Source organism: Pipistrellus kuhlii, unplaced genomic scaffold (assembly GCF_014108245.1).
Source record: "Pipistrellus kuhlii isolate mPipKuh1 unplaced genomic scaffold, mPipKuh1.p scaffold_m20_p_88, whole genome shotgun sequence".
NCBI classification, from domain to species: domain Eukaryota; kingdom Metazoa; phylum Chordata; class Mammalia; order Chiroptera; family Vespertilionidae; genus Pipistrellus; species Pipistrellus kuhlii.
Window position 1 is genome coordinate 843,938 of NW_023425593.1, and position 22,276 is coordinate 866,213.

General features: G+C 62.8%; 1 protein-coding gene across 1 annotated transcript in view; it reads left to right on the forward strand.

Annotated features, from left to right (window-relative positions):
- Positions 1-2,820: 2,820 nt before the first annotated feature.
- FAM222A (family with sequence similarity 222 member A) overlaps positions 2,821-22,276 on the forward strand; it is a 54,411-nt gene continuing 34,955 nt past the window's right edge. Inside the window, exon 1 of the mRNA XM_045577312.1 lies at positions 2,821-3,822. The gene's annotated coding sequence lies outside the window, so the exon portion shown is untranslated. The remainder of the gene's footprint in view (positions 3,823-22,276) is intronic.

Consider the following 22,276-nt stretch of genomic DNA (forward strand, 5'->3'; position numbering starts at 1 on the left):
CGGAGGAGGTGGCACCCTAGCCGAAACCTGAAGGCGCAGCAAAAATCAACTACCTGGAGGGAGAGTATTCTAGGTGGACAGGGACAGCATGGGCTTTGAAGTCCAAGGGGCACGTGGGAGGATGCGCAGGTGTGCAGCAAGGCTGGTATGTAGGGGGCATACAAGGTCAGAGGAAAGAGGTGCCATCTGTCCCCTTGTCCCTTCGGGCCTCTTGGACCCCTGGCCGGAGCCAGCGTTCAGGGGCTTGACTGCCTGGTGCTTCTGTGGACCATCTTGACTGTCTCCAGCCCCATAACGCAGAGCTACTGGACACAACCAAGAGCAAGCGGGGGCTGGGTCGAGGCTGGAAGTTGGAGAGGAGGGTGTGTGCATGAGGGCAAGACCTCAGGGAGGCGAGCATGCTGGCGGTGGCATGGGTGGCGGGCACTGTGAGTGTGGGACATACTGAAGGTCCAAGACTGAGCATCTATTGGGGGGCAGGAGGGCGGCATTGACTGCCTGGAGGGGTGTGAGAGAATCCTATAAGACACCCCTCCACCCACACAGCTACCTTTGAGCTTGCTGTTGCCTGAAATCCCACCATTAGCACATCCAGGAGTCACAGGCTTCAGAGATGGGGCCTTTGAGATCTTCTAACCCCTGCTGTAAACTGTAAGCACCGGGGCCTTTGGGAACTGCTCCAGAGTCTGATTGGCAGGGTAGGTAGTGGGCCTCGCCCTCCGTTTTCCAGCACAGGAAACTGAGGCCCAGAGGGAAGAAGAAACTTGCCCTTAAGCTCACAGCCAGTCGATTAGTGGCTGGCACTTCGTGCAATAAATCAGGGTCGGGGGCTGGAGTTTGGGATCCCGTTCTGTCGCTGTGTGACCTTGTGCTAGTCACATGGCTTTCCTGGGCTCTCAGATGTGGGTGATAATCGAGCAGACGTCACAGGGCTGCTGTGAGGGTGAAAGGAGATAGAAACGTGTGATATAAATGGCAACGAGCACTGCCTGGCCTGTCGTTGGTGTCAGGGCATGGTTACCACGATGGAAAAAAGTCCCAAACGTGGGGAAGGCTGTGGTGTGGCCCGCTGCCTGCTTCTCCCCTCCCTGCCCTCCTCCTTCCCAGGGTTCCTGTTGCCATGGTCCCTCGCCCCGCACCTGGCTTGGGTGCGCCAAGCATTCTCCCCACCTGTCCACACCCCAGTCCACCCAGCCCGTTGCCCAGGCAACAGGCCTCAACGTCACTGCCAGTTCAGGCCGAGGGCCCCAGCGTGGAAGCAGCTGGCCCCGTATCACGTTCCCAGGTAAATCGCCACCCCACCCCACTTCCCGGGGAGGGGGGGTGGGGGGTGGAGGGCTCTGAGGAGAGCTAAAGAGGAGAAGGCGGCCAGCATGTGAGCGCTGGGAGCTGTGGTTCCACAGCCTGAAGCAGGGCCAGCTCCTGTCCCAGATAAGGCGGTGGGTGGCCTACTTGGGCCGGGCCTGAGCTCCCAGCAGGCGCCTCTCCCCGGAGCTGGGCAGGGGTGGCTGGGCTCGGGAAGTAGGCCAGGGCCGACTATCACCTGCTCATCCCACCGAGTCCGTCCCGCAGGGCCTCCAAAGCTGGCATTTATTGAGCACCTACTGTATTCCGAGTCCTTTCCGCCCAGTAACTCACTTTGCCCTCATAACAACCCGTGACGTAGGAATTAGGATATAGCGACAAGAGACTGAGGCGCGGACTCATGAAAATAAATGTCAAAGGCCAACAGCTAGCAGAGGCAGGGCTGGCACTCACCCAGGTTCTGTGGGACTCCAGGGGGTCACATGGACTTGTCTGAGGGCGGTGGGAGCGTTCTGGCTCCGGCTCTGCCTTTCGGACTTTCCTGGAAAGCTGGCTCCCCAGCTTGCTGGGTGAGGGACACCTGGCAACTGAGGAAGCTGATCCTCCCAGGACTCGCTTTTGCCAGCTGTTAAATGGGACTGTTAACTGTGCCATTCATGGGCTCTCAGGATGAATGAGAACCTGTGACGCTGCTTAGAAGGTAAAAAGCAAGGATCTGTATAGTTTGATGGATTCACAGTTTGAACCCAGGTGGTACTGCGCCTCGTTGTCCCCATCTGTTAAGTGGGGCAGTGCCTGCCTACCCGGATATGGTGAGGATTCCAGGAGACGGAGTTTAGAAAGAGCTCACTATGGAGCCTGGTTATATAGAGAGCTCTCAAATGTGCTGCCAACACTCCACCACTAACGAAACGTGCACCGGGGCAAAGCACTCCAGACAAAATGTCCCGTCACATCTCTCACCTCAATTTCCCCTATAAGCGGGGAGTATAATAATCACACCTACCATATCCGTTTTCTTATTGGTGAAATGGGGGTGATAACAATACTTACCTCACAGGGTTGTGTGTGAAGATTAGGTAAAGTGCTTTGTTGCATGTGTTAGCTTCTTTTCTTGTTTTCATTATTTTTAACAAATAGCTACCAAATGTGTGCTCAATAATGATACTGGATTTTCCGCCTTCCCCCTCCCACCTCCTCCCCCGTCCCCGACAAAGGGACTACAAGTACCAACATGCCCTGCACCCCCAGTTGGGGCCCCTCCGCTCGATGCCTGCGCGCTGCATACTGGGAGTTGCAGTCCTGTCGAGGTTGGTCCCGCCTCGCCCCAACTTTGGGGAGGAGGTTGGAGAGCCACCAGCCGGCCTTTGAATTTTGCCGCGAAAAGCGCGCGTGGCGGCCCCTCGGCCACGCCCCCCGCAGGACGCGGCGCCGCGTCACCCTGGTAACCGCCTCCCGGCGGTCCCTGATTGGGCCTGGCCGCGGGGGGCGGGCGGGGAGCGAGCCGCCGCGGCTGCTGCGGGCGCTCGCGCCTGTCAGTCGGGCCGGAGCGGAGCGGCGGGCAGGGCGGCCGGGCGGCAGCTCCGCGCAGAGGCTGCGCCCACCGGCCGGGGAAGGCGAAGAGCCGGCCGCCGCCTGCGGGGCCCAAACGCACGGTCCTCGGACCTGAAGCGGGCGAGACGCCAGGCGGCGCGAGGCTGAGGTCCCGGGAGCCCCGCGCGCCGCCCCGGCCAGGGCGCTTGAGAGAGAGCCCGGTGCGCGCCGCGCCGGCTGCACCTCGCGAGCTCGCAGTCCGGGTGCACCGTCCTTCGGGCCGTCCCTCCTACTTCCTGCTCCACCCGGACCGGTTATTTCCAGGCGCCGAGGCCCCCTAGGCTGCACCCGAGCCTCCCTCCGCCGGCCGCCGCCGCCGCCGCCGCCTCGGCTGCCGCTGCTTGCCGGCTTCCCCTCCCCCCACCCCGGGGCCCGGAGGAGGAGGGGCCGCGCCTTCTTGCCGCTGCTCTTTGCAACCTGCGGAGGCTGGTGCATGCCCGGCGTGGGCCCGGGCCGCTGCAGGTGCGTGCACCCCCGGAGGAGAGGACTCCCCCAGCCCCGGCCGGACCTGGGGGCTGCGAGCCGCGGGCGGGCGGCCGAGCCGGAGGAAGCAACAAAGACAGGCTGCAGCCGGGGCCGGCGAGGGGCCGCGGCCGCCGGCTCCCGGCGCGGGCTGAGGGCGCCCGCGGAGCGGCGCGGGCTGAGCTGCCGCCCTGAGCGGGGCCCGGGGGGTTGGCGCAGCGCCCCCCGCGGGACGCGGTGAGCACCAGCCCGGCCGGGATGCGCCGCGGGAGCGCCCTCGCGGCCTGGGTCCCTGGCGGCCGCGACCCCCGCTGAGCGGAGACACCTGCACCTCCGGCTTCGGGAGGCGCGGGCCTCGCTGACAGCGCCCCTTCCACCCGGAGGGAGGCATCGCCGTTCCCGTCACCTCTGCATGGCTGTCACCCCGCGAGCGGAGCGGCGCCGCTGAGCCCTGCTGACCCGGTGAGTTCCACGAGGCGGGCTCGCGGGCTGGACTGAGGCAGCCCGTGTTGGAAATAAAGGGGCCCTGGATGTTGAGGGTCCTGAAGCAGGTAGCTCCTGACCTCCCCTTTCCTTCCCGCACAACTTGCCTGGACCCGGCCTGCTTGCTGGAGGCTGGGGCCCCTTAGGCGGACTCTGCTGGGCCCTGGGCCGGTGTCCCTCCGCCAGAGGTCACCCCGGCCCTAAAGCCAACAGAGTAGCAGGGGCAGCGCTCTGTCTTCCCAACATCCCAGGGAACTCTCGCGCCTTGGAGTGTTTGAGGAGGGACGCCAGGAGGGGACAGCTTGGGGTTCTCCCAGAACCCCTGAGATCTTCGGGGGCGGGGGGGCTCTGTTACTTGCTGGCGGCTGTTTTTGAGGATCGCTCTGAGTGTAGACTGTAACAGGGTCCCCTTACGGCCTGGATTCCTACAAAAACTCTTATCGTGGTGTGACATCACTACCAGGCCCCTGACGTCACTGGGGTTGTGGTAGCCACATGACTGGTCCTGACCCGAGGCCGGAGGGGGCGGGGCGTGGTGACCAGGGCCAGGCTGGATGCCTTTGGCAGTGGAGGGTGAGGGCAGGCTCCCCACCCTAACCGCAGTCCTCTGACCTAAATCCCGTGCCCTGGTGAGGAGGGGGAGGGGGGGCGAGGGGGAGCACCAGCTGTCTCTGAGGATGCTCCTCCTCCAAGGACAGGTGCTCAGCTTCCAGCACAGAGCCTGGCAGAGCCCGGGGGCTCAGGACTCCTAGACAGCAACTTTCTGCTTTCAAAAAAGACGTTCCAGACCCCCCCTACCCCTACCCCGACCCCACCCTGAGCCACACGCCCAGCAGCAGCTGCAGCTCCCGGGCCCCCGGGGGCTGTGGGCCTCTGCCCCCGCCAAGGGCTGCTCTGGTCAGGAAGACGGGTGCCTCATCCCCAGCCGGAGTTACCGCTCGCTGCTCCTCAAGGCCAGGGGGTCCCCGCTGCTCACTGCCGAGACCAGGGCCTTGGCCAGGCTTGAACTCCTGCCTGCCCGCTCCTTGGGTGTTTAGGTGGTTTTGACAAGCTCCATGTGGTGCTCGTTACGTGAACGGAGGGCACGTGAGGCCCGTCAGTGCCAAGGTCAGAGTAAAGCGTGTCCCTGCCCAGGGCCAGCTCCCGGGGGTCAGGCTCCCCTAGCACAGGCCCTGTTCCTGTGAGGGCACAGAATCCCCGGGCACAGAGCCTGCAGCCCCTCTCTGATCCCTCTGCTCAGTCCCTGTCCGCAGTGGCACCCTGTCGATGTGGGTGCAGCTGCTGTGATCGCATTTCTAGGAAAAGGTTAGGGAACTGTCGTTGCTCCGGGGTGGGGGGTGTAGAGAGCAGAGGGGAGCGTAGGTGAGGTCCTGGCGAGAAGCCGGGCCGTCTCTATGCAGCAGGCATTTATTTCTGTCCCGCGGCGCGCTGGCCAGATGAGCAGGTCAATAAATATCAGCGGCTGCTCTGGGGGCTGCGGAGAGCCGCTTTCCAGCCGCAGCGGCCGCGCAGGCGGCTCCAAGGACGGAGGCGCAGAGCCGGCGGGGACGGGGAGGAGGGCAGAGGGCGGTGGGCGCTGCCCCTCGGAGCTTCCCGGTTTAGAAACAAACGCGGAGCGCGCCAGTGCCACCAGCACAGGCGGCTGGAGGTCCTCCACGGAGTGTTTACGCTTCCCCAGCCAAGGCGGAGGGGGCCTGTCAGAACCGGGCGATTCCTTCTGCTCGCTTCCCTGGGCTTGGCAACAGCACGGGGACGCGAGGAGGGAGAGCCAGCGTCCCGGCACCACGTCGCCGGTGCCGGCACGTCACGGCCGCAGGGATCCCGGGCCGTGGGCCGGGCGTCACACAGAGCCCAGAGGGAGGAAGGCGGAGCTACGGGTGCGCAGCCAGACCACCTCAGGTCCCTCTCTCCGCTGTCTTCTCCCCTCTCCCATGGGCGGAGGGAGGCACCCCACCTGTTGGACGGGGTCCCTGGCTGTCGAGGCAGCTGGCCTCACCCGGATGTCTCACCACACGGAAGCCCGGCTTCCCTGTTACCTGCAGGACAGACTGAGCAGAGCAGCTACTTCCGATCTGGCCTGCGGGCAGCCTGCCCCCTCTGCCCACACTTCTCTTTCTGGGGGAGGAAGATCTGGCATGAACCCTGCCTGCCCTCGGCTCCTGGCCTTCCGTCCCGGTGGGCTTCCCTGGGTGGGGGGCGAGGCTGCCCCCAGCCACCCCGGGGAGCCTCTGGGAGGCATCCAGCAGAAGGCAAGGATGGCTTCCTGGCCCAGCCTGAGGGGCGGAGGGCCTGTAGGACGGGAGCCGTAGGACTCTCAGAAAGGACTCACGGGTCGCCAGGCAGAGCGGAAAGTGTTCTGAGCAGTGGGTGTGGCCGTGAGCCAGCCTGTGATTGCGGGGTGTGCTGACTGCGGTTGAGGGGTGTCCCGGAGGCTTAGCTGGCGGAGGATCCCGTTAGGGCTCCCGGGGCAGACACCCTACACAGCCCTCCGGTCCAGGCAGTCCTTTCTCTCAAGGTTAACTGTCCGCCTCCACCCTCAGTAATCCTTATCCCACACCTAATCCCATGGCAGCTTACCGCCCCTGCCCCCTCTGAGCCAGGAAGTGAGGGTTTAGCACAGATGGCGGCGTACTGTAAGCACTCCACCGCCTCAGCCTCAGGCCCGGGCCTTTGAAAGGCATTCCCAGCCCCACCTGGTGCCCAGGACCCCAGGCCGCAGGCAGCCCTGGGACTACACCCGCCCTTCCAGTTGCTGCTGTTGGGTCGCCTGCCCACCTGCCCGGGCACCCGCAGAGGTGGCTGCCCGTCTGAGCTGCCAGGGCCCGGCCAGGGGGCCGCTCCCGGGCTCCCTCCGGCCCCCTCCACCTTCCACTCCCGCACCGGCCGGAGGAAGCCGGCGAGCAGCTCATATTCATGAACCGTAATTCAATCAGGCGGCGGTTCCTCTGGGCTCGGCGGCCAGGGGGGAGGCGCACAAAAGGGCCGCTTTATGCCTCCCAGGCGGGCGGGAGCGCTCCCGGCCGGAGCCGCCTTTATTGTGTTAACCCATTTGCGTGTCAAGAGCTATTGTGCGCCTTCCCTGCTCTGCTCTGCCTGCCTCGGTGCGGGGCTGCCGGGGGAGGCCGCGGTCACCTCCGGGCGCCGCCCACCGCCCTGATTGGTTGCTAAGTGATTTGCATCCAAGGTAATCACTTTTATCTCAGAAGGATGTCGGCTGTAATTATAAGCTGCTGACATCTTTTGAAATCTGCCTAATGACTATTTTAGTCCGCCCTGGGGGTGGGGGGGAGGCCTCTGGAGGCTGGGGTGTAGGGGTGTGGGGGGGAGGCAGGCAGGAAGGTGGCTGAGTTTCTTCGACCTGGACCATCGGTTCCTCAGTTTAGAAATGTCTGCGTGCCCGAACAAAGGCTGTGTGCAGCGGGTGCTGCGTGCCTGCTGGGGGCGGCCGCAGTGCCATTTCAGAGACGGGGAAATAGAGGCGCTGGGACATGAGCTGCCTGCGCAGGATCACACACCCAGTCGGTGGCTGGAAGCTGGGGCTGTCTGATCCCCACATTCCTGTGTCGCCCAGGAGTGGGGCATAGACAGAAACAATAATGGGGGTCACTCCTGGACAGAGGTCATCGCCCGGTGCTGCCCCAGCGAGGAGGCAGGGCTCGGAGAAATTAGGTCACCGCCCAAGACCCCACAGCCAGAGAGGGGCAGTGTGTGAGGCCTGTGGGTGGCTGGCAGTGAGGTTCCAGCACCCCCCACACTCCATCCTGTAAACTCCTGCCATCAGCCTGGGCTCGGGCCATGCGGGGAGGAGACACACTCCATGGGGAGTAAGATGAGTCTGTGACCAGCTCAGCCCGAGCAGGGCTGGAGGAGAGGCTGAGGGAGTGGTGGTGGGGGAGAGGCTGGAGGAGAGGCGGGGGGAGAGGGAGGAGAGGCGGGGAGGCTGGGGGGCAGAGGCTGGGGGAGAGGCAGAGGGAGAGGCGGGGGAGAGGCTGGAGGAAAGGCTGAGGGAGTGGGGAGGGGCGGGCGCCACAGCTGGTCACGGAGGGCTTCCTGACAGGGGCCTTTGCTCTGGAGCCTAAGACTGGCTGATGTGCCCAGCAGGGAGAAGGGGACGTCTCTGCAGAGGGGGTTTGAGAACCAAGGGGATGATCAGGAAGAGCCGGGACGCTTACAGGAGGGCGGAGGTAAACGAGGGTGTGCAGGGATTGGAGTGTGATTGAGGGGAACACGGCTCTATGTCCTCGGACAAGTCACTGGGCCTCACGTTCCTGTCTGTTCCAGGCGGCCATACAGGTTTCTCCCAGGCTGTGGGGGGTGAGTCTGAGTGTGTGCACCACTCGGGTGAGCTCGGCTGAGCCCTTCAGAGCTGGGTGGGCAGGGCTCAGGCCCACAGCGAATCAGCATCCCGGCACAGCAGCTGCTTGGGGCCCTGGGAGCCCCTGCCATTGTGCCGAGGGCACGGGGACAAAGGCCTGAGGGGTCAGGGGGTAAGGCCGAGGCTGGCTGTGAACAGGCGCCTGGGGACGGGGCTTAATGATGCAAAACTTAATGACCCGGAGTCTGGGGAGGGGCCTTCCTGGGAGGAGGAGGGGGTCCAGCCACCAGCTGTCTGCTCCACAGATTTGCTGCCAAGGCTGGGTCAGCTGCCCCACGGGGTCCAGGTCCGAGCGTGGCACTGGGGAGGCAGGGGTAGCAGGGCCTCCCAGGCCTGCATTCAGGGCCTGGCCCTCCCCCTGGCATCTGAGTAACCTCAGCCTCATTATCTGTCCGATGAGCCAGGGTCCACTTTGGAGGGCAGCTGTGAGGCTTGGCAGCCGGGGAGCAGTGGGCAGTAAACAGGAACTGCTGTTTTTGCTCTTTATTCATCCGATCATTCAGAGAGATTCAGTGCTTCGTGCCAGGCTCCCTGCCAGGTGCCGGGGATGCAGAGATGAATAAGCCCAGTTGCCTTGAAAGCTGGTAAGGCTTCCAGCTCAGCGTCACAGTGCAGTGAGTCAGTCACCACAGCACAGAGTTCACATCTGCAGGCACGGGGCCAGGAATCGGGGGCAGCAGAGTATGCTAGGAAATCAGAGGTGAGAGTTATTCCTGCCCGCTGAGGTAGCCAGGGAGGGCTCCCTGGAGGTGGAGGCGTTTTCACTCGCTGGCTTTGGGGCTGTCAGTCCAAACACCTGTGCCTGTTGTTGGAAACCACAGGGCACTGGTGCCATCAGCTCTGAGCAAGGCCGACCTCTGGCTTTGGCACTTCGTTCTCTCGTGTAGTTCTTACTGGTCCGGGGAAGGGCGTTTCCATTCCTGCCGTACAGATGAAGAGCCGGAGGCTCAGTGAAGTGACGCGGCAGCGTGGGGCCATGCGGCAGGCCAGCAGAACCCCCTTTCTTATCCTCTCGAGCCTGCGGCCTCCCTCTGCCTATGAGGGCATCGGGCTGGGGGGGGCTGTCGCTCAGGAATGCTTGGGCAGAGGCTGAGAGGGCCTGTTCGGGGCCAGCTGTTGCCTTTATGAGCTACACGACCTTGAGCAGGCCATCCCCCGCCAGCCAGGCCTCAGCTGCGTCCTCTAAAATGTCAGGGATGGCACGCCCTGGCAGGCCTGGCTTGCTTTACAGTGTGGTGCCCTTGGCAGACATCGCCAATCAATTGCTGCCCTCTCCCCCTGCTGAGTTCTTCCCCTGACCTTGGGTTCTTTCCAGGGCTCTGGGCAGGCAGCATGAATCAATCAGCAGGGTTCTTGCTGGGCTCCGGGCAGGCAGCACAAACCTGCGCGCTGACGCCCGCTGGCCTGCCTGGCCTGGAAGAGCCAGGTTCCCTCCGGCCCTGCTCCCGGGCTCAGAGGCCAGGGTTCCAGGGCGAAGGGTGCTGGAGGGTCTTTTCTGAGGACCTGGGCTGTTCTCCAGCCACAGGAGCCGTGCAGGGGTGAGAGTGTAACCTTTGTTCATCCCCCAGAGCCTGTGTCCCCTGCGTGCAGCCCAGCTCCTGCTCAGCGTGAGTGCTCCGGGCGGATTCCGGCGCTTTCCGTCTGAGTGATAATAGCCGAGCTGCTGGGCTCTTTCGGAGAGCAAGGTCCTTCATGGCCACCCTCTCACTCGTCATTCTGCAGGACAACCGCAGCCCCGTCAGCCCCTCCGGGAAGAATGCTCACCCCATTTCAGAGGTGAGGAAGCCGAGTCCCAGTGGCTCAGAAGAGGAGCCGTGCCCTTGCTGAGTGGCTGGGCTGGCGTTCGCGCCCAGGTCCCCAGCTCCACAGCCTGGAGCAAGGCTGAGAGGGGCAGACGGGCAGCCTTAAGGAGAAGGTTTCCTCAAAGACTGTCTGGCTTCTGGCAGGCAGAGCTGGGCCTTCTGGGAAAAGTGGAGGAAACAGCATGAGAAGCAGCTCAGAGGCAGGCAGGAGCGTTTAGGCTGAGGGACTGGTTGTGGCTGGATGTGGGGAGAACGGCAGAGAGGGAGCCAGGCCTGGTCTCGGCGTTCGGACTTGGCCCTTCCGTAGTGGGGAACTGGCAGTCTGTCTGAGTGTATTCAGTCACTGTCTCCATCAGCCCAGGGCAAGGTGAGCGGGAAGCGTGCCTGGCACCCAGCAGGTGGGCATCCGAGAGATGTTTGCTGAGTGAGGAAGTCAGTGCTCGCTGGGCTGACATGCGCCTGGCCTCCCCGTGGGCCCAGCTGCAGGAAGAGGCCAGCGTCCCTCTTTCCAGGAAAACTTGAGCATCGGGGTGGGGGTGGGGCTGGAGCAGGGGGCCAGGCAGGTGTCTGGGGCAGGAGCTCCCCTCCCAGCACCCCCGCCCTGCTGCCGGTCCCGGTCCCCCGCCTGGACTCCGAGGAGTGCCCGCGGTGCTGCGCGCCTGGCAGGCAGCCGGGACCCAGTGCTTTGGGGGATAAAAGATGAAGGTTCACGACCATTTTTTAACTCAATAAAGGGAGAGACAAGCTGCAGGCTGCAGGCTGGAGATATAATTAGTTCGTAGCAGTGGCGCTTTCTTGATTTAGCTTCTGAGAGAACAAGACAAGGATGTTATCCCCAATTAGCAGTAACATCCAGTCGGAGCTCAATAGGTGAGATAACAAGCTATTTTTATGACTTTTTTCCCCCCGGCTCGGAGGGGCGGGGGAAGGGCGTAGCGGGGCCTTATTTCTTCCCATCGGGGAGCAATTATTAGCGAACGCAGGATTCCCCAAAGGCACACGATGGATCTGCGAACCAAACAAGCACGTGTCCCGGCTGGCCGGCTGACCTTCGAGTCCGGGACAGTGGACGGGTGCGGGGCCGGCCCCACTCGGAAGCCTCTGAGAAGGCTCCCAGGTGGCAGAGCCCTCGGCGCGGCCCGGGAAAGCCCAGGCCTGGCCCTGGCGGTGCTCTCAGTAACTCCTCCCTCCCTGCCTGCTTCACGGAGGCCGAGGGCCACTCCCCCGGGACAGGACCGAGCCAGCCCTCGGCAGCTCTCCTTGGCACACCCCGGATTCTCTCCGCCGCCTGGGCCAGAGGCCCTGGTCCCTCAGCCTTGAACCTGCCCCTGGCACTCTGCCGGCCCCCATTACAGCTCGCACCGCCGACCCCCTCCTGCATCCGGGTCCCAGACCCAGGCTCTGGCAGGGGCTGAGTGGTGATTAACGCCGCTCTGTCCACCCTCATTATCCCCCCAGCCAGGGCGCCCGGTACCAGCCAAGTCTCCGCTGGGCAGGGAGGCCCTGCCAAGCCCCACCCCGGCTGCCTGGCCACATTCCGGCTCCTGGCGAGGGCTAGGGGATGCCCAGAAAGGTAGCTGGCATGGCTGGCATGACACCCCGTCTGCCGGGCCCCAAGCCCAGAGCAGGCTCCTGGCCTCGGCCATCCTGGAGCAGCGGGCCCCGCCCTGCCTCCAGCCCCGGCTCCCGTCAGCGTGAGCCCCTCGCTCGCGGTTCCGACAGCTGACAAACCCAGCCATGCAAAGTGGGAGTTTAATTGCAAACAGTTTTTATGGATCATGGGCCCATCTGTGCTACCATATGCAAAAGGGGAAAAAATCTGCATTAAAATTTTTTCTCCCTGCCCCGCCCCCCCAAAACTGATTCCAAAAGAAACAATCGCCAAGGTTTTTCTGGCTGTAGCCAAGCACAGCGCCGGGCCTGGCCCAGGGCTTCCTGCAGGGGCGGCTGGCAGACTCAGGGCCCCGGTGGGCAGGGGGTGAGGCCCAGGGAGCCTGCCGCAGGAGGCAGGAGGGCCTCAGCACACTGCCCGCAGTCCCCACCCACCGGGCGCTCTCGGCTCCGGGCCTTGGCGCCTGCTGCCGCTGTTGGAGCGCTTGCTGTCCTTGCCCACCACCTCGCCGATGCCGTGTGTGTGTGTGTGTGTGTGTGTGTGTGTGTGTGTGTATACGTGTGCACATGTGTGTGTGAGTGTGTGCGTGGGTCTGTGCGTGGGTGTGTGTGTGAGTGTGTGTGTGCGTGCGTATGAGTGTGTGTGGGTGTGTGTGTATGGCCTCTAGAGCAGAATTTGGCAGAGCGTGGCACCACACAATGTTGTGTTGTTGTTGTTTTAATCCTCACCTGAGGATATTTTCCCACTGACTTTTAGGGAGAGTGGAAGAGAGAGGGAAGGACAGAGAGAAACATTGATGTGAGAGAAACATCGATTGGTTGCCTCCTGCACGCGCCCCAACCAGGGCCCAGGCCAGGGAGGAGCCTGCAACTGAGGTGCATGCTCTTGACCCAAATGGAACCCAGGACCTGTCAGTCCACAGGCCGACGCTCTCTCCACTGAGCCAAACTGGCCTGGGCAGGGGTCTGCAGCCTTTAAGACATAAAGAGCCACTTGGACCCGTTTCCGAAGGAAAAAAAACCTGGGAGCCCCAAAACCATTGCGACATTTAAAACAAATATAACACTGCATATATTGTTTCTTACCTTAATGCTGTATACTGGATCGTGCAGTTAGCTGTCAATCTGAAGAAAAAAAGGACTTTTTCACTTAACAATGCAAAATATATTTTTGCAAATTAATAGCTAATTAAAATATTTAATTTACCTGGTTAATGGGATTTTTGCTCCTGAACCTCAGTGCACAGTGTCAGCACGTCAGGGCTGTAAGACGTCACCTTCACTTTCACACGGGCTTGCCAGTTGTCGGAGCCGCGGTAAAGCTTCAAAGAGCCGCATGTGGCTCTGGAGCCGCAGGTTGCCGACACCTGGGCTAGGGCAACATCACACAATGTTGGAAATTTGAGAATGAGTGTGTGGTGGGGCCCACAGACAGGACTTTCTCCACCATGTCTCGCCCAGGAAGTGGGCGCAGGCGTGGTTTGATAGTCAGTGAGTGCCTTGTTTCTCCGCCTGCTTCAGAGAGGCAGAAGGAGGCTGGTCAGTTCCCCCTGGGGCTGCCCACGCTCACGGACTCCCTGTTCCCGTGGTCCCTGCTGCCGGGGTGCCTCACCCAAGGGCCCGCGCCCCTCAGACCCTCAGAGAGGGCCCCACCCGAGGCCGGAGGGGCTGGCCATCAGCGTCCTGAAGGATTCGCCCGAGGCAGCCTGTCAGCGTTCCATCGCCGGCCACCTCATCCCCACCTCAGACTGACGGTGCTCCCTCTCTCTGCCTCAGTTTCTTCTTCTGTAAAATGGGGATAAGTTGTAGAAACTGGTTTGGCTCAGTGGATAGAGTGTCAGCCTGCAGACTGAAAGGTCCCGGGTTCGATTCCAGTCAAGGGCATGTACATTGGTTGTGGGCACATCCCCAAGTAGAGGGTGTGCAGGAGGCAGCTGATCGATGATTCTCTCTCATCGGTTTTTCTTTTTTTTAAATATATTTTATTGATTTCTTACAGAGAGGAAGGGAAAGAGATAGAGAGCTAGAAACGTCGATGAGAGAGAAACATCAACCAGCTGCCTCTTGCACACCCCCTAACGGGATGTGCCCCCAACCAAGGTACATGCCCTTGACCGGAATTGAACCCGGGACCTTTCAGTCCGCAGACCGACAATCTACCACTGAGCCAAACCAGTTTCGGCTCTCATTGATGTTTCTAACTCTCTATCTTTCTTTCTTCCTCTCTGTAAAAAGTCAATAAAATATATATTTTTTTAAATGGGGATAAGTCAATAGGACACTGCATATGAAGGTCTCATTTCTCTTCCCCATAGAGGGTCTTTCCTTTGCTCACTGATGTCTTCCTAGCATCCTAATCGGGACACTTGATGTTTACTGAATGAGTGAATGAGTGAATGCATGCATGAGGGAGGTCTTGGGAGGACTCCAGGGAGGGAATGAGACATGGGCTCTAGGCTGGCCAGAAATGCGGGGTTTTAACCCCCTTTCCATTGAAGTCTAACCCGCTGGGCAGCCTGGGGGGGTTAGGAAGTCCATTCTCCTGATGAGGAAAACTGAGGCTCTCAGAGATCGAGAGACCCTCCCAAGCCACGCAGCTGGATCCCTGTGACTCCAGCTGACCAAGTCCCTGCCCCTCTCCTTACCGGTGAGGAAGGTGAGGTCTGTGTGGGGGGAAGGGATTTGGCCACGGTCACACAGCAAGGAGATAGTCGCCAGCGTCTGTGGTGTGTGCTCCTTCCTGTCCCAATTAAACAATAGGAAACAGCCCTCCAGCCTCAGACCAGGCCAGCTGCCTCCGCTGCTCTTCCCCTCCCCCCCCCTCCCTCCCTCCTCTGTCCCAGAGCTGTGCCTGGGATCACTGTGCCTGTGGGTTTCCCCGTCACGATAGGAGCCAGCAGCTCAGCATGTGCCAGCAGCCAGGCCCTATGCCGGGGGCCCCGTGCCCAAGGCCCCAAACCCTCCCAAACAGGTAGCAGGAGGAAGTGGGAGCCCGGGGACCCGGGCACGCACAGGCTGGCCAGGCCCCTGGCAGGAGCCCAGGCCAGGCACCAGGCAGCTGGCTCCCGCCCGCCAGCGATCACCAGCTCCCGTTGTAATCATTAAAACTATTAGAAGGAAACGTTCGCTTGAAGCAAATGTCAGGCGCCGAGCTGTGCTTTGTAAACGCTCACAATTAATGCCAATCAGGCCCGGAAAGAAGCCGGCCTGGAATCCTGTCTGTTTCGTCTCGTTTGTCAGCTGGTGCCGCTTCATGTTGCACATTTTCATACAATTGCTATAAACATAAAAGGAAACTCCGCCGTTCCCGGCGCCGGATGGTGCGGCTGACTTAATTACTCGCTGTTCCTCTGCTCACTTGGCCGCCCGAGCCCGTGGGAGGGGGCCTCTGTGTGGCAGGGTACAGCTCTCGGGGGTCAGCCAGGGAGATGGGTCAGCCTCCAGGGCCGAGTCTCCTACCTCCCCCGCCCCCGCCTCCCGGGCCATGCGGCCCCGGAGCTGAGGATGTCTGTGAAACGAGCCATCTGCTAACGTGTCCGCCAAACCCTGACAGACGAAAGGGGCTCGGAGTCCCTGAGACCGGCGCCAGACCCCTAGTCCATCTCGGATGGGCCAGGGTTTGTTGCCGCCTCCTGCACGCCAGGCACCGCGCTGCTTGCCAGCTGGGCCTCAGTTTCCCCGTCTGTGAGTGATGGCTGGGCCCGGGCTCTGGGCTGGGCCCCAAGCCTTTCCTCACGTGGCTGTTGCACAGACTCTCCGAGGACCCACAGGAGGCGGGGCCTGGTGTCCCGCCGCTGGAAGCGGTGGAGCTGGGGTTGGGCCCGCGCTGCTGGACGCCAGAGCCCCTAACCAGTCTGCCACCCTGCCCTCCCTCCCTCCCAGGCGGGGCAGCATAGGGTGGAAAGGAGGTGAGGGAGCTAAGTCACAGCACACGGCAGGCTGTCCTTCCACTGCCAGCAGACAGGCCAGGGGCGGCGGGCGGCTCAGGCTCTGGCCCGAGGGGCAGCACTAACACACATGGACTTTGCTGGCTGGAGAGTGGGGGGTGGAGGGCTCTGCAGGGGTGCCCTCCCCCTCCTCCCCAAGGGGCGGGCCCCCCCAAGTCTCAGGGGAGGGCTAAGGAGGGAAGGCTGAGCATGCCTCGCCAAATCCTCAGACACTCCTGCACCAGCCCTCCCCCCGGGTGCTGGTGCTAGCGGTATGCCAGGCCGCACACTAACGGAACCCTCCGCGTCCCAGGACGCTGGGCCTGGTATTACTGTCTCCATCGCAAGGATGAGAAAACAGGTCCAAACTGGCCTAAGGTTACACGGCTAGAAAGGGGGGAAGCTGGAGGCAGATTCACGTCCAAGTCCATCTGCTCCGAAGCCGTTCCCGTGCCTTCCCAGCCCCCTCCTCATCGTGGCCTGGGTGTGGCCTTGCCACACGGCGAACCCTCCCAAGACCCTCTGAGCTCTGGCTCCCTGCGGACGGGTCTCCCGAGGCCAGGCTGGCTCTGAGGGACACTGCGGCCTTTGTGTGGGCTTGGGCCAGGCGGGCAGCCCCGGGTGGGAGCGGGCAGAGCAGCCAGGCGGCCAGGGATAGAGGCCCCTTTGTGTGGTGCTCCGTGGGGGAAGGGCTGCTGCCAGCTGCCACCCTGTGACCGGGGCGGTCTGAGCCCGCCATAGAGGTCTGCTGCCACCCCCAGAAGGTCCCCCTGCCGCCGCCTCCCACCATTATTTGCCTTCCTCTCATTTTCTGGGGCCTCTGGCTCCTAGGGAGCCACTGGCAGCCATTGATCATGTTTGCTGTGGGCATACTGTGTGCCACCACTGGGCCAGATACCCCACCAACCCTGCAGGTAAAGGGCAGTGGTCACATGTGCCAGATGAAGACACTGAGGCTCAGAGAAAACGAGTGAAGTAGTAGAGTCCAGGCTTGGGGGATGTGGGGCCCGGTAACGCTGAGCGCACGGTGCCTACGACGCTCAGTCAGCCTGCACCAACGTGACCTGGGTTTCCCGCATCCCTCGTATGTCCTGGGAGAGGTGAGGGGGCGAGCTGAAGCCGTGGGCGGTGACAGGGATGTGGGGTAACTCTTGGGAGCATCAGCACGTGGCAGGGGCTGTCTCTTTGGGTCCCTCCAGCCCCATTTTACAGGCTCACAAACTGAGGCTCGGATCCCAGGGTCCGTGGAGCCACAGACGAGGAGAGGTAGCTTCCTGGGAGCCCCGCCGTCAGCCTTCTCCTGGCTCCCACCAGGCCCGCGGGCAGCCTCCCCTGCAGGCACTGGCCACGCCCCTGGGTGACCCCAGCTCCGGGAGGCCCAGGACCCCACAGGAAGCCCCACAGGCTGCTGGGCTGCCCACGGCGTCATCCGGCCTCCGGGCCCAGCTCGCTGGCACCAGGCCGCGCCCTCCTCTGGGCCTTTGCTCGGGTGGGGCCTCCACCAGGAGCCCTCACCCCCTGCCCCTGCCTTCATGCCTCGTGCACCCCTTCTCTCCACGTAACTCCGACAGCCTCTTCCCCACGCACCCCGTCTCGTTAAGGCTTGGGGTCTTGTACCCTGCTCACTGCTTCCAGGGCCAATCCTTGCGTCTCTCTCCCAGCTCTTTAGTGTGGCACACAGTGTGGCCTTCAATAAAGTCTGAAACAGGTACAGCCCTGCCTTCCAGGGGCCTAGTCTCCACCTAGTGGGAGAATGAGGTGCACACAGACCATTGACCAGGCTGCTCGTCCCGGAGTGGGATCACGGGGTCACGGGTAGGACCGCGGAGGAGCAGGAGGCTCCTCCCATGGCTCTCCTGCTCTCAGGGACCCTCCAAGCCCGACTGTGCCCTGAACACCCAGCCGTCTCACCCCCTGAGGCTAAGGGAGGCCGGAGGACAGGGGAGGACAGAGGCTCAGGGAGGCCGGAGGACAGAGGCTCAGGGAGGCCGGAGGACAGGGGAGGACAGAGGCTCAGGGAGGCCAGAGGTCAGGGAGGATCAGGCTCATGGAGGCCGGAGGACAGGGGAGGACAGAGGCTCAGGGAGGCAGGAGGACAGGGGAGGACAGAGGCTCAGGGAGGCCCGAGGACAGGGGAGGACAGAGGCTCAGGGAGGCAGGAGGACGGGGGAGGACAGAGGCTCAGGGAGGCAGGAGGACAGGGGAGGACAGAGGCTCATGGAGGCCGGAGGACAGGGGAGGACAGAGGCTCAGGGAGGCAGGAGGACAGGGGAGGACAGAGGCTCAGGGAGGCCGGAGGACAGGGGAGGACAGAGGCTCAGGGAGGCTGGAGGACAGGCAGGACAGAGGCTCAGGGAGGCCGGAGGACAGAGGCTCAGGGAGGCCGGAGGACAGGGGAGGACAGAGGCTCAGGGAGGCCGGAGGACAGAGGCTCAGGGAGGCCGGAGGACAGGGGAGGACAGAGGCTCAGGGAGGCAGGAGGACAGGGGAGGACAGAGGCTCAGGGAGGCAGGAGGACAGGGGAGGACAGAGGCTCAGGGAGGCAGGAGGACGGGGGAGGACAGGGGAGGACAGAGGCTCAGGGAGGCTGGAGGACAGGGGAGGACAGAGGCTCAGGGAGGCAGGAGGACGGGGGAGGACAGGGGAGGACAGAGGCTCAGGGAGGCCGGAGGACAGGGGAGGACAGAGGCTCAGGGAGGCAGGAGGACGGGGGAGGACAGAGGCTCAGGGAGGCCGGAGGACAGGGGAGGACAGAGGCTCAGGGAGGCAGGAGGACGGGGGAGGACAGAGGCTCAGGGAGGCCAGAGGACAGAGGCTCAGGGAGGCCGGAGGACAGGGGAGGACAGAGGCTCAGGGAGGCCAGAGGACAGAGGCTCAGGGAGGCCGGAGGACAGGGGAGGACAGAGGCTCAGGGAGGCTGGAGGACAGGCAGGACAGAGGCTCAGGGAGGCCGGAGGACAGGGGAGGACAGAGGCTCAGGGAGGCCGGAGGACGGGGGAGGACAGAGGCTCAGGAAGGACAGAGGCTCAGGCAGGCAGACACTGGCTGAGCCACACAGCTGCTGAGGGCGGAGCCTCGGCCGGAGCCTCTGCCCATCTGACCCCGGAGCAGCGCCCTCTCCAGGGCAGAAACCTCAGGTGCCCACGGGGCCAACCAGGTGGCAGGTGGACAGCGTGGCTGCCACTTTGCTGGTGGGAACGTGGACTCCGTGGTTCCAGAGCGGCCAGTTTTAGTCTGTTTTCAAGAGAGACCAGAGGTGAGAATTTTAGGTGGAATTTTGTTTTTCTTTTTTCTTTTTAGTATTGGCAACCATGTCACAATTTTTTTTTATTTTTATGTTACTGTAGCAAACGGCAAACAGAGGAGGTGTTTGTGGGGTACTGTCTGGGTGGGGGCATGAAGGGAGTCCCAGGCATCCCACCTTCCCCCTCTCCAGCTGGCACGCGCCCCCAGAACCCAGAGGCAGCACCATACACCCCTCAAGACACCCCCAGAGGCCGCCTTCACCGCCAGCGGCAGGAGGCAGGGCCTGCGCCCCACAAGGGCACCACCCAAACAGCTATAATCAGCCTCGCCAAGACTTCAACTCACCCAATTATCCTGTGAGGGAAAAACACACAAAATGAAAACAAATTAACATGTTTGCACAGAAGCTGCTGCAGCAACACACACAGCCGTGAGCACGCACATGCTGGCACGTGCCCCGGAAGGCTCCGGCACGGCTGCCACCCTCGCCGCGCCGGCGCCCACCTGGCAGGGCGGGATAGGTACACCCGTTGTGCCCACCTCCCTGGGCCAATCACAGCTGGATTACCCCAGACCTGGCAGGGCCTTGTCTCAGTCCACCAGCTTCCAAGGGTCTGTTTGGCTTTTTAATAAGAAACACATAAAATTCATTATGTGCCAGAATTTAACCTCATCGACCTGAATCCCTTCTTCAGAGGGGAAACGGAAGCACAGAGAGGTTAACTGACCTGCCCCAGGCTGCACAGCGGACGGGTGGAAGAGCTGGGGTTCCAGCCCATGTCCATTCTTCTCTCCCACCTCCACCCGCCCCGCCCGCTCTCACTGAGGCTGCGGGTGGGTGCCCATGACTTTGTGTTCAAAGTCCCGATCCATCAGTCCCTCCCTGGAGGGCCGTGGCCAGGTGGCTGCTCCTCTGTGCCTCAGCGTCCCCTCCTGGGAGATAGGGGTAATAACAGTCCTACCCCAGGGAAGCAGGAGAATTCAGGGGTGAGCCACTGCAATGTACTACATGTGGTGGCTGTGCAGGGGTGAGGTCCCTCCCGTAGGCTGCCCTCACCCCTCCACACGCTCCGTTGGCCCCAGAAGACTTGCTCACAGATTCCCTGACCCCGTGGGGTGCGTGTCAGTGGCTCCTCTTGGCCCAGGAGCATGCAGCCACGGGCTCAGAGTCTCCCTCTTCTGGAAAGCTGCTCCTCCTGGGAGAGACCCCTCTTCTCCGGCTTCTTTGAAGCTCCATGTGACCCAGGGCCAGGGTGAAGGCAGCGTGTGCCTGGTCACCCCTGCTGTGTCTGAGCTGCTCTGGGCCCACCGCTGGGCTCAGGTCTGGCGATGGAGCGTCATTCCCTCCGCCCCCTCTCGCCTGGTGTTTTGGGGCTCGCCCCTGGGGGCTGTAGGATAAACTGTGCTAGGAGTTCGGTTTTAGTCCTTGGAACTCGAGGGTCCTCCGGCCAAGGCTGCAGACACGCCCTAGCCCCTTCCACGCTGAGCAGCCACTTACACACCCTTCACTCCTCCAAATCACAGGCTGTCATCTCTGGCCCGTCAGCCTCGGGGTCTCCTCCCTCCGCTCACTGCACATTCACCTCCTCAGGCTCTCATCGGCACTGGGGAGAGCTGAGGGGGCAGCAGAGCAGCCACTGCCGCTGAGCGGTGGTCACACTGTGTGCACCACCCGCTCCGTCCGCACCAGGGCTGCGGGAGGAAGGTGTGGTTTCCAGCCCCATTTTTCAGATCCCTGCTGTGTCTGAGGGACTCCGTGGCTGAAGGGAGTCCTGCTGTTAAGTGGCAGAGCCTGGTTTGGAACACAGAGCCTGGTTCGTGCTTTAACCATGGCCTCAGACAAACCCTTTCTGGATGCTGCCGGCCAGAGGCTGAGGCAGGCAGTGCACCAGAGGCTGCAGAGTGAGGACCGGCAGTCGGATGCCTGCTGGTGCTGGTGGCAGAGGCTGGTGCTGGTGGCAGAGGCTGGCGCTGGTGGCGGAGGCTGGCGCTGGTGGCGGAGGCTGGTGCTGGTGGCAGAGGCTGGCGCTGGTGGCGGAGGCTGGTGCTGGTGGCGGAGGCTGGCGCTGGTGGCGGAGGCTGGCGCTGGTGCTGGTGGCAGAGGCTGGTGCTGGTGGCAGAGGCTGGCGCTGGTGGCAGAGGCTGGCGCTGGTGGCAGAAGCTGGCTTCATTGGCCTTAGGACATCCCCTTCGGCATCAGCCTTTTGGGCTACAGTCATGCGGATCCCTCAGGGCCAGGGTGGCGCCTGGGGGAGCTGACCCAGTGCCTACCCCAGGGCTGGCCAGTCCTTTAGGGCATGGGGTGCCCCCTGGCAGGGCCTGCCCCAGGCATGAGTCCCACAGACCGGGCTCCACACGGCCCCAGCACGTGGCTGTGGCAGGCCCTGCCCCTGGAGCCTGCTGCCCGCACCTCTCCGGTGCGCTCCCGGCTGAGGCGGGTGTGCCGGACGCAGTCGCTGTGGGTGAAGCCATCCAGGCCTCCGGGGGGCCTTCCTCCCCCACAGAAGCTTCTAGACACGAGGGGGTGGGGCGGGCAGGCTCCCCTTGCTCCCAGGCCCTGCCCACTGGCGTGTGACAGGGGCCTCTGAGGAGGCTTTGCCCACTTCCTGCCAACCTGTCCCTCTGCCCATTCACCTCTGTGTCGACCACACCACGCGGTTCGCTGGGGTCCGGGTGTTCCGGATGTGTGGAGGGGTTGGTTGGGTTGAGGCGGTGAACTGTGCAGTGACATGCGGGGAAGAGACCCCAAGGCAGATGACCAGAGAGGGGAGGAGCCCAGCAGGGAGTGGGGCTCACTGAGAGGAGACAGGCCCCTCGCTGCTGCATCTCCTGGGCAGGCTACGTCTCCGGACTCAGCTCCTCCAGCAGCCTGTGCAGAGGGTCGCACGCGGTAAGGTGACGTTCAGAAGAAGTTGGTTGAGAGCCTGGGAACTGCACACTCAGAGGTTCAAACCCCGCTCCACCCTTGGGGGTAGGGGAGGGGCCAGTTCCAGTGGCCATTCTGAGCTGTGAACGGCAGAGGGCATGGCTCCCTCCTACCCGCCCTCCTGAGGCTCAGAGAGCAAAAGCAAGGGCATTGGGGTACACGAAGGAAGGAGAAGGTTTTTGTTTGTTTTTTCCTTTCTTTACAAAAGTAACAGTCTCCTCGTGGTTTTTGGAAATGACCGGTCCGATGCAGAAAAACAGCCGTCATCCACTGCCCGGAGCTGAGCACGGCTCTCATGGCGGGACGCTCTTCCCAGGTGCCGGCATCAGGGAGCGTCTGGTTTCTCCCTGCACACACGACCCTCCCGATCACGGAGGCGCACATGCGTGCGTTGCTGCATGGACATGGCCTGGCCCTGAGGAAGGGCCCGCCCCATGCTGAGCCTGTCCTTGGCCCCGCGTCCATCGGCATGTTCTGGCTGGAGCTGCTGGGAGCCACCTGCCTGCCCGGGCCCCATTGTCTGGCATGTGGGGCTCGGCAGCCGTTG